This window comes from Chenopodium quinoa, unplaced genomic scaffold (genome assembly GCF_001683475.1).
Source record: "Chenopodium quinoa cultivar QQ74 unplaced genomic scaffold, ASM168347v1, whole genome shotgun sequence".
Taxonomy (NCBI): domain Eukaryota; kingdom Viridiplantae; phylum Streptophyta; class Magnoliopsida; order Caryophyllales; family Amaranthaceae; genus Chenopodium; species Chenopodium quinoa.
The window spans coordinates 1,403,828-1,415,810 of record NW_018745281.1 but is presented as its reverse complement, the minus strand read 5'-3'; the positions used below and the strand labels follow the sequence as shown (position 1 = coordinate 1,415,810).

General features: G+C 35.4%; 1 long non-coding RNA gene across 2 annotated transcripts; it reads left to right on the top strand.

Moving 5' to 3' along the window:
* The first annotated feature begins 8,731 nt into the window (after positions 1–8,731).
* LOC110711768 lies at positions 8,732–11,365 on the top strand. Of its 2 annotated transcripts, none has more exons than XR_002509423.1 (3): positions 8,732–9,257; positions 9,394–9,498; positions 10,150–11,365. It is a non-coding gene; the product is annotated as an uncharacterized LOC110711768 (long non-coding RNA). The 2 variants fall into 2 exon arrangements; XR_002509424.1 differs by having other exon boundaries at positions 9,394–10,116; positions 10,197–11,365.
* The last annotated feature ends 618 nt before the right edge of the window (positions 11,366–11,983 follow it).

Genomic DNA, 11,983 nt, shown 5'->3' with positions numbered 1-11,983 from the left:
GCAATTAGCATCTCATGAGAACAAAAGCATAAAAAGAATGATTCGTCGTATCAACCACAAGAAGATCAGTATTCTGCAGCTAATTAAAGCAGCCACATGCTGACAGACATGTTACAGCTGACTCAAAAAAACAAATGAAAAACAAAATATCAACTGTATGATATAAGTAATTGTTCAGGTAAATTAGTTCTTGTTTCAGTAAATCAGTTATATGTAGATTTTAGCATCAATATGATATAAATAGCTGTCATGTGACTCAGTCCAATCCCAACATCCCAAATTCCTAACCTGAAGGCCTATTGCCAATTATGCCAACAAACTGAACAACTAGGCATCATACTACCACCAAGGCTCTAAATACATCTAAGTGAGATCTATTCCAAAATCAGTAGAGAAAGCTATAATTTTATCTTTTTAAGCCTATAAGGAGTTATATTTCCATCCTTTCATCTAATGTGGGACGAGTCACATATAACAAACACCTACAGGAACTCTAACACCCAAGTTAAAGCTGCTCAGTTGTTTAAGGAATCACTCAACCCTTTGGGTCCATTCAAATTGAAAAATTTACAGATAGATGAGTGCCTCAATTCCATGTTTAAGACTAGTTTATCTTTGTAAATTGTAATTTAAAATTGATAAACACGACAGTTACTAGATATTATTTGTCAAATGTTTTCCAACAAAGTTATACACCAATCCGTACAATTTTTTCACATAATGCAGTTTATCCGGTTGTTTATCAAGTGGCAAACTTATAACTAAATGGCGTAAATTTGCACTATTTATAGGTAAATCCAATAATAATGTTGGCGGTTTTACCCCAAAGCATTTTATGAACATCTGTGTTTTTCAAGGTGATAAACCTGAGCGATGCACAATTCTTATTAATAAAATTGGTTGTTTAAAAATCAAAAAATTGTGGAGTTCATTTTCTACACACTAAATGGCAAAATGGGCAAAATTGACAGATTTTGACTCAGTCCAAACACATCCAACCAAAATATTGACTTAAGACTTAAAAGTGATTATCTTTTATGTAAAATAGATTAATGATAATGACCCGAACCGAATTATTCAATCGACCAGATACAGTCTATTCCGAATCAAATGTTCCAATTTCCACCACTAACTGAGCTCACATTATCAAACAAATCAAAATCTACATCAATTACTAATAGCACTAATCAAAAAATTGTGCAACATTGTCAAGTTTCACAATCATAAAAGCCATTAAAAATTTAAAGTGGTATGATCACCGAATTATAATCTATTAAATACCATTATCTTAGTTTAATCACACAATTTAATGTTCAAATAAGACTGGAAATTAATTTAATGCTCGAGGGAAAGATTTACCAGGTTAATGCTGAGTTGCTGATACCACCAATTATGTTGATAGACTTCATTCTTTGTATTAGAAAATTTGGGTTGTATTGCATCTATCAAGTTGTATTGAGAAAAGAGAGTTTACATTGAGATAGTACAAGTTTATCACTTTAATTGGATTGAGAAAAGACAGTAACATTAACTACATGTCTTACATCATTTTAATTTTAAGTTTAAATTTTTTTGAAAAATTCAACATTACAACCCTTTAATATTGTATTTTCCATGTTGTAATACTAAGATTTAATTAGTCATCATGTTTAACTTACCGTTATTCTGTCGTTAACAAATTCGTTATGTTGATTGAATTACTGTTAATGGAGCCCACTCTCCAATAATTAATATTTTTTTATCGATATCCGTGTTGTAAAATGTCTCATTGAAGGGTTTTAAGGTCATTTTGTCGATTAAAATTGAACTCGGATTTGGCAAAAAAAAATTCATAAGCATTTGTCAATTCACGATGTCAGCATGACCTATTCTAACAAATACTTCGTAGTTAATAGATGTTTTTATCCCATTATACCCTCGTGATCAGATTTTAATCTCTCAAATATTTAGAGGTGATTCACAAATTAATATACTGTATCAAATTGAAAAAAGAAGAGAAAAATTAGTGGTTTCAAAAAAAAAAAAAAGGAAGAAATTGGTACCTCAATAACGCGTCGGCAATGAAGATTTGGTGAATAATAAAATGAATGGAGAAAGTTTTTGGACGGAGTAAACGAGAGTGAAAATAGAAAAGTTGTCCTTATTTAGTATTATGCGCGTCGTTTTACCGAGGGTGTAGGTAGAGTTCCGTACTCTAGAGTGTAGAGATATATAATTACTTGTTGGGTCAAAGAGGGCTTTTTTCGGACCGGGTTCAGATTTTTAATTAAAAATGTGTTTTAGGCTTACCCAACCCGCCCAATTTTTGGACTGAATTGACCGGGTCGACGTTGATCACCTCTACAAATATCCCAGTGCTCTTATTGATATTCTACATTGATTTTCACCCTCATATCTACCCACCCCTTTATCACTCCAATAAAAACTAATTTACATTGAATGTATATCCCTTTTGACCCCCTCAAATTCAGAAACAGTAATCCATCTCCTCCTTTGTCTGTCATTTCATCTTTATCTTCATTGCTTTCTCTCTCTACCAAGCACCCTAACTCCTCACTTCAAATTGAAGGAAAAAGTTAAATGTTTTTTTTTACTCAAAGTTATGGTAATAATCTTAATCTACATAGTCAGATCTACATACATGATACATTGTCTACCAAGTGGTAATTTTTTTTTTTTTTTTTGGTGTTTAGAGAGCCACAAGGGCGAGTGATGTTGAAGAGTAGACCTTCCAAAAATATCACCACATGTAAGTGTCACACATTGGTTGAAGAAGAGAGAGTTAATCACTTTATAAGGCTAAGGGACTACTCCTCCTATTGCCATGTGGTTTTGGCATGGAACCTTCTTTGGACTTGTGAAGTGGATTCTCTCTCTTGACTTGCGGGTACGGCCCAAACCCGTGTTTAACATGGTATCAGAGCAGGCCCACGATATGGGATCCTAAATGGCTAAAGTCCATTGGGCCAAGAGTAGGTCCATGTGAGGGGGAGTGAAGAAGCACTCTACAAATCACATGAGACAAAGTTCAAAAAGGGACCTTACATGTGAGGTGGAGTGTTGAAGAATAGACCTCCCAAAAATATCACCACATGTAAGTGTCACACATTGGTTGAAGAAGAGAGAGTTAATCACTTTATAAGGCTAAGGGACTACTCCTCCTATTGCCATATGGTTTTGGGATGGAACCTCCTTTGGACTTGTGAAGTGGACTCTCTCTCTTGACTTGCGGGTACGGCCCAAACCCGTGTTTAACAAGTGATGAGAATCGATCCCAGGATCACCTGGAACCGGGAGGGAAGCTCTAACCACTTGAGCTATCCCCCACTCTCACCAATTGGTAAGGTGAAGGTGTACAATCATCTAGGAGTATGGGACTTAGTGATTGACAATCTAGTTGTTCCAACTTGTGCATAAAATTGCTATTGAAAGAGATACCGGAGGAGGAATATAATGTAGTGTGTGGCCAAATGGATGAAGACTTGAAGTTCCATGATCTTAGCATAACATGATGGACTACTACCAAACGCCATTAATAGTGGCACTATACCATACTAACAACTTTAACTTGAATACTACTTGATTCATTGTGAGCTTGCAAAAAGAACCTGATAAACCTAATGATTAAGCTGCCCTGAAAATTTGGTTGCACTATGTGAGCTGACAAAACAGAGCTATAGAATACTTGGAATAAAACCAAGCTCACACCATTATTTCCAGATGGAGGACTTTCTGCTTCACTTGAAACATTAGTGATTAAAAATTGCCCCTTGCTTAGCTTCAACTGTTGCATGGAGGAGAAACAAGATTGGGTTAAGAGTCACTGAGTCAGCATAGTCCTAACTCATCAATATATCAACGCGAAGCATAAAAGGGTAGGAAGAACAGGCTTAAAAAAAAAAAAAAATTGTACATTCCCATAAAAAAAAAAAAAAAAAAAAAAAAAAATTGTCCATCAAGATATTCTCTTTAAGACACAATATTTCTTTTTTAAATTCTCATTTCAATATTCTACCTAAAATTTGTATCATCAATCAGGCTTTGCTAGCTCCAACTATACATGATGTTGAATTTTGGGTATTGGATCATTGAGGCTTCTTAAAATTGCACAAGTCGTCCAACACAATGAGAGCCCTTTTTTCCTTGCATAATCCCAGTTGTGCATATTGTTACTCTGAAGGAAAGAGACTTGAGTTGACTTTTGCTCAAGCTGCAGGTGTAGGATCATTGAGCACAAAACCTTCATCAGATTAAAATCCCCTGATACCAAAACCCATAATTTGTAGTCAAAGTAATGTTGGATTCTTAAATTAAGTCATTCTTGACCACATGAGCTAGTGTTGTTTTGCCCACCCCAAACATCCTGCTATCACAACTATACTACTGGTGCTAGGATGTAAGAGTCGTTGGATGATACTTTCTTTATCTTGCTTTTTTCGGAAGCTGTCATCATTGGGTACAACCATTGGCTCTTTGTCCATAGGGAGGTATCTCTTATCATTGATTCCATGACTTCTTGCAGTAAACTAATCTGATGCATTTGATGAGAATACAGTTTCTTCAGCAGTTCACGGAATTTAGAAGACATACCCCACTTTGTCTAGTAAGACATGATAAATCCAGTATCTCTTCTTCTTAAATATTTCAAACTTGAGGCATTTAGTAAAATTTTCAGTCTCATAACAAGCTCTCCTAATATCTACTACCCAATCCTAGTGTAGCTTACTCTATATATGCTCCCATCCATCTACATTATCAAGCAAGAATTTTTTATTATATTACTTTAATTTGAACAAATAGCAATGATAACAATAGTGAGTGAGAAAATTGAAGGTAGACTTTTGTATCGTTATAATATTGTCTATATCATTGCCTTTATTTTATTTAAGTTTATCTCAAACAGTTACGTAGAATTTATAATTTTAGTGTAACTTTATCTATTTGTATGATAAAATTGGCCAAAATCGGTTGTAATAGGCAATCAGACCTCCTCTATATATAGAGCGGTTTCTTTGCAATAAATAAAAGACCTCATACCTGAGACAACATGTCTCTTTGACAATACTCTCTCCGTTTTTAAATAATTGCTCTATTTCTCCTAGGCACGTATGCCGATGCAAATCTTTAATCAGTTATATCTTTAATTATTAATGAGTATTAATAATCTATTTATTGAGACGATTCCAACAAATATTCACAAAACTATATATTTTCTTATGTATAAATCACTAACATTAGTCAAAATAGAATAGATGAATAGTGCAAAAAATAGAAATGGAGCAAGTATTTGAAAACGGAGAGAGTAATGTTCATAAATCATATAATTCATAAACAAAAGTTAATAAGCACTTTTACAACACAATCATTTTTTTTTTTTTAGAAAATTACAACACAATCATTAAATCTAGTTTGACCTCCAAAAATATTTTACATAAACATTAAATAAATAAATAAATAACCCTAAAATTTTCCTCAAAATTATACACCAAACTCATTAAGCAAATTTCATGCCATCTAATTTAACCTACAAGACATACACTTCTAAAAATCTCTTACTTAACCCAAAAAATAATGGACAAATCAAAATCATTAGGTGATGTCCATACCATCTTCATTTCCTTCATTAGCATTATCTTGCTTAAGCTCGAGAACATACTTAGCCCAAAAGTCTTTAATCATGTCAACATTATCAGTTGAATATCGAGAAGAACTACAAAATATACAACAGATCATAATAGTTATAATTGAATATGATATAGGTATTATGTATTATAACTATATAGATAACACTAGGTAAAAGCTTTTGTTAATCTGTACAGCCAATCATCAACCATGCTATAAACATGAAAATATGAAACCATTTCAATCATTAACCTGTGCAATGTGCAGACGACTAAATCTAAACCAACCGTCTGCTCCAACATGAGTACGACATCCGGCGACATCCATACGGGTGACTTCGTTGCAGAGAGCATCTCCCATTAGGATGGCACATTGCATGTTCTATAAACTAAAAAACAAGCGGCCAAAATTGATTGACCCAATAAGGGCTAACTCATAGTCATTTGACATGAACAATCTAAGGTGAAACCTAAACGGCATAATATAACCGCATGTCTTATTGACACCAGCCGGTAACCGGTCGTCATTTCAACTAGGTAATCCCCCAATGGGTAAAAGGGATGTAAGAGTATTTTCATTACAGACAACCCAGACGGAGAATAATGTTTTTCCTAGCTTAGCAAACTAGGTAATCTTTAGCACCGTCTGGATGCTAAAACTTATATCGCCTGAATCTTGGGCGGCTATGCTCTTGATTTGGGGTAATCATTGTAGTGATTGATTGACTAAGGAACTTGTCATACTCTTAAAAGTATCAAAAGTCCCTGAGCCAATCAATCAACCTATTGAAACTAACCACACAGCCGCCCAGAGGTAAAACGCCAGTCAGTTTGTTAGTTGCCGCATGCAATTACTAAGTTAGGCAATATCGAAGCATGTATATAGCAAAATAAATAAATCACGAATTATAAAAATTGGAAGTGAAAAAATTGTCAAAATTGTCAAAACCGACTCAGTTGGCTACTTCATTAATAACACCCGACCTAAAGGCCGGGGGAGAAAATTGTCATACCGGATCCACATCCGGGAGAAAAAAAAAAGCTTGTTGAAAATACATTCAAATACTCAGCTCGCAGGCCGAAAATACAAACGAAAGAGAAATGCTTAACTCTGTTGATTCCGTTGAGGTGGGGGCACCTACTGGTCATGGCCAGAGGGGAGCTCATCTCCTGTTTGCCTTGGTTGAACTTGGTTAGGGTCAGCTCGCCCTAGCCCTCTTCCTGTTCTTCATCAGACGGCTCAATGCCGACCCATTCGTTAAACGGAGCCGGTTATGGCAGACCTAGGGTCTGGGCATCGTATACCTCAGTGCCATACTTGTACTTCAAACTGAAGTAGTCCCAGTCAAAATTTGGATGGATGAGGTTCCACACTATCTTCATGCGCTCCTAGCAATCTTTTTCATTCTCATCCACCAGCCGCTCTTACTCTGCCTCGAGCTCAGTCTTGTACTCGCCCCGCATTCTGGTTATCTCGTCCTTGAGCCGGCCAACGTCTACTCGGATCTCGGTACGTATTTTATTTGTCGGCATCCTCCAAAGCCTTGAGATCCAACTGAGCATTTTTAAGCTCGAGCTCGAGGTCAGACGTCTTCTTGTAGGCCGTCTCCAGGGCAACCGTCAACTCCTTAATGATCTCCTCCTATTTCATCTCCCTTGCTTTTGACTTAATATCATTCAAGGTAGATCGATATTGAGCAGAGTTAAGGGCTTTAGTCGCCCTTTTATTGGTGTCTCTTACCTTCTCCTACTTTTTGTTAAACGGAGTCTTGAGCCCGTTTTGTAACACCCCAATAATTCACTCTTTAAAACCTGTAAATACTTTTAATAATCTGCGAGAGAATTACTGACGTGCTACCGCCACGTGTTCAAACGTTAAGGCTAGTTCAGAATTTAGCAGTGGAAAAACTAACTCAGTTATAAATAGGTTTCCGAAAACAATAATCAAAACAAAATTTAGTCTTACAAGCTGGAACCATTATGACCCTTATTCAAAACTCGTTAAAATAGTAAGTAAATAAAATTAGAGTCAAAATGAATCCAACTTATGAAATAGAATGAAATGAAATAAACTGTGTGGTTAACCAACACTCCACTCAAAATCCCAACACCTTGATGCAAGTTCGGATTGGGTAAAACCTGTGATTAATCTGCTCCCCAATATTACAAGTGTAAAAATTGGATCATTACAGGGTCATTGAAAGGCGAAGGCCATGACCAAGAAAAGACACACAAAAGCACGCAATCAACAACGCTGAGTACATACAAGCTACGAAATATAGCAAAGAGTCCCTAGCATGTTACTAAAAATCAATCTGCACACACACAACATAATCATTGACTCGAACACATGACTCAATTGTTAACATTACTAAGACTTCACTAATTAATAATAAATAATTCATTTCATTCATTGATTGGATTAAGCAATAGACCAGGTTGTCCCCCTATGCTCCATTTCGGAACATTAATAAAAGAAAACCATATGCCTCCTTTCGGAAACATTAATAAACACCCAATGGCAGACGGGCACGACTCCGTGGCCATAGCTAGTATGAGATCTCATCTAACTCATTATAATTTTAAAAGTATTTGAAAACAAGAGACTCGTAGATCAGACGGCCTCTGAAAAGTACACGGTTAATACCCCGTGAATCTCAACCCCTGTTTGTCATTACTCTAGATGTGCACAAATCCAGAGTTTTATTGCTCATCCTTCTTGCACTTTACGTGATTTACCAGTTTAAACTTGGTGATGACTCAAATGCAGAACAACACAACCAATCATACATCAATCATTCAAACCATTTAAGTTTCCAATTCAATTCTTAATTTATTAGTGACAAACAATATTTTATTATTGAATCCTTTAACTACCTTGGTGTATAAACACCTTAAGTGCATAAGGCACCTCGAATCCTCAACCTCGTCTTTTAAGACTTTAATACTCCCTTTACTAATTCTGTTTCGGAGTTTTTTGATGTCCTGCGGGAGAGTTACAATTCCGGGACTGGTATCTTTGCGCCTGTACCTGCAAAACAACGGAGACTCCGGGTGGTGGGAGCTCCGCCTCCGACGATCAAGTTAGTACTTGTGTGTGGAGTAAAAAAGGTGCGGAAAGTAAAGGGTGATCTCACTACTACATTTTTAATCTAATACAACGGTTCAAAATTAGCTAATACAACGGCCAATTTCATACCGTTATATTAGACTAGGCTAATACAACGAATTATACTAAAACAGGTCTAATACAACGGTTTATAAGATATACTAATCCGTTGTATTAGATGAGCTAATCCAACGGATTATTCTTCTAATACAACGGATAGTGTTCATTGAGCTAATCCAACGGATCAACCCAAAATAAAAAAAAAAAAGTGAATAACACCTAATACAACGGATGGTTAAAAAAATAAATAAATAAATAAACAAGGACCTAATCCAACGGTTTTGTCCAAAAATAATATAAAAAAAAACCGGGAAATGGTGAAATATTTTAGAGGCAAAAATAAAATTGAAACCCATTAAACTTCTCAATTGCCCTCGCCATTGCACGCGAAGACTCTTCTCAGTCGCCCCCTCGCCATTGCTGCTCTGCTTCGTTCTCAGTCGCCATTGCAAATAATCTTCTCATAAGTAGGTCATTGTTGCTCGAATTTTCGTATAGCTTGAATTTTGAATGGTTTTCGATTTATGAACCCTAATTTTTTTTGGGGGTTTATTTTCGTATACCTTGAACTAATTTTTTTCTTGTCTTTCAATGGTGGCCAAGAAAGAGGAGAGAGAATTTGGCTATTGCTGCTGCTAAGACTTTCATTGCTCGAACATACACCCTCTCGCAACCTTTCTTCTTATCTCTCTACTAATTCCTCCTCTGGTAAATTCCTTCTCTTTCTTTGATTTTTTGCAATTCTTTTAGCTAATTTTGTGATTTAATTTTGTTCAACAGAGAAAAGTTGCAATTTGGATTCTAAAATCTGTAATTTTTCTAGTTTTGTTTGGATAATTTTATGGTTGGTAATTTTTTGATGATTTGTTGAGCCGTTTTAAGCCAATTTTATCAAGATGAATTAGATGATTGTATCTGTATTTTTTTTTTTTGGTATTATTGAATTATAATAGACGCTCAATTTTCAGTTAGAGTGATGGTATAAAGATAATTGTTGTATGGTGGTGAATAGTGCATATAACAATGACAATTTTCGTAATTGAAAAGGCTGGTTGATAGAGTAACATTGAAAATTATGAATTAGTACTTAGGGTGTAAATCATGGCTTGGGTTTGTGAGTCATAATTTTTTAATACTCTGACATTATTTTGTTATTAACAAAATATATTTTCTGTTAACTTGTGATAGCATGGAGAATTGCCTAGATGTTAGTGAAATTATATTAACTTTTGAGACTTTTGAGTTTGTCTTATTAACTTGTGATAACAAGACCATCAATAACACTTCAGACCATGATCCAAGAATGCTTGCAGCAGGTTTTCTAAGGTATGTGGCTAATTATAAGGTGTATTTTGCTAGAGTGTTTGGGAGAGTGAAGATTAATAACTGTCCCCCTGCTGGTGTAGTGAAGATTAATACTGATGCTGCGATCTTAAATGAGAAATAAGTTGGCTTGGGATTGGTGGTTAATGACTCAAATGGTGCTCTTATTGCTACTGCTGCAAGACGAAAACTGGGATCCAAGTGTTGCCAAGGCTGCTGCTCTTTGTTTGGGATGGAGCTTGCACAATGTCTTGGCTATACTAAAGTGTGTTTGGAGACTGATACACTGAGTGTGGGTCAGGAAATTGAGAGCAATCAACAGGGATACAACTATATTCATTTGTTTATTGATCGTGTTATTTGTATGTTTAAGGAAAAGGGAATATATTAAAACTTAATAAACCACAAAGAGTTTGAGAGATGCTGCCATAGCAACTCCATTAACCAAGCCAAAACATCGTTTAACCAAAGCCATAAAACAGATCCAAACCAAAATACATAGAAGCACAGGTACCATAAATTGAATTTAAAAAATTGAATAGATAACAATAATAGACACAACAACTATCAAGAAGCACAGAACAAGTAAAGAAAGTAAAAGAACACAGAAGAAAAAAAAAATGGCTAAAATTTAAGGTTTTCAAGAACAAGGGATTTTAATTCTATCAAAAAGCTTTTAATATTTCAAAGCAGTAAGAACTATTCTACAAACTTTCTGCCTTTTGAGCTGTTTTAAACAGGCAAAAGATACACTTTCTTGTTAATTTTGACTGTGAAAGTGTAAGGGGGAAACTAACTCAAGACATTTGGATAGACGTGCTTTCAATTTGACTATGAAAGGAATGGGGAAAACTCACCACCTGATAATTAGATTAGAAATCTAACCTAGTTTCACCAGGAGGGATGGGAATACAACCAAGCAACCCAGTGGCTTCATATATCTAGTTCATGTATAATAGTAAATGACAAAAGGTAGAGAGATTGTAATTGTATTTTTTTTTTTTGAAAAAAAAACATACACCGTACTTCATGAAATTTAAATGTTGGTTCGATATCCCTTTGTACATAAACTGATAAACATATAGCCATACACACATACAGAGTAAAAACTCAAGCCGAAGAAAGCATCAATATGATACTTTTCTTATTTATTGACATTACTTTGGCTCAGACATTGCTCATAATTATGCTGCAACCTTTGTTCTTTTTTATGTAAATCTGTTTGGGTGGGCGTATTTGGACAATTTGCTATAAACAGAACCCAACAGGCAATTCGCTTATGTAGCTTTATGCAATCCGAACTCTTTTTTTGCTCCTTGATATATCATTCGGCTCTATGTTCTGTTTTCTAAATCTTACTGTGGTCTGTGCTTTGGATTTCCTCTGTTACCGAGCTACTGTCCTTGCTTTTCTAGGTTCCATGTTCTTGATTATGTTCCCTTTATCCAAAAATGAGTTAGATGAATTGATCTTAGGTGCACTGACGAACTACAACGTTCTCTATCTTAAAATTGGAATCTTGAAGCTATTTTTGGCCTGTTCAATTTCCATGACAGATGGACTGAATATCTTAATGTACTCTTTTGCATGAATAGATACCTAATACAACGGATTCATCAATCTGTTGGATTAGGTCCAATTATTCCCAAAAAAACAAAAGGGAACCTAATCCAACGGATTGAAGAAACCGTTGGATTAGGTATCTACCTAATCCAACGGATTGCTCAATCCGTTGGATTAGGTCTATTTTGCCGTTGTATTAGACCTAATCCAACCCTTGCAAATGTGACGGTTGGTAACCGTTGTATTAGGTCTAATACAACGGTATTTGACACCTAATACAACAAAAAAAGCCGTTGTATTAGCTCTT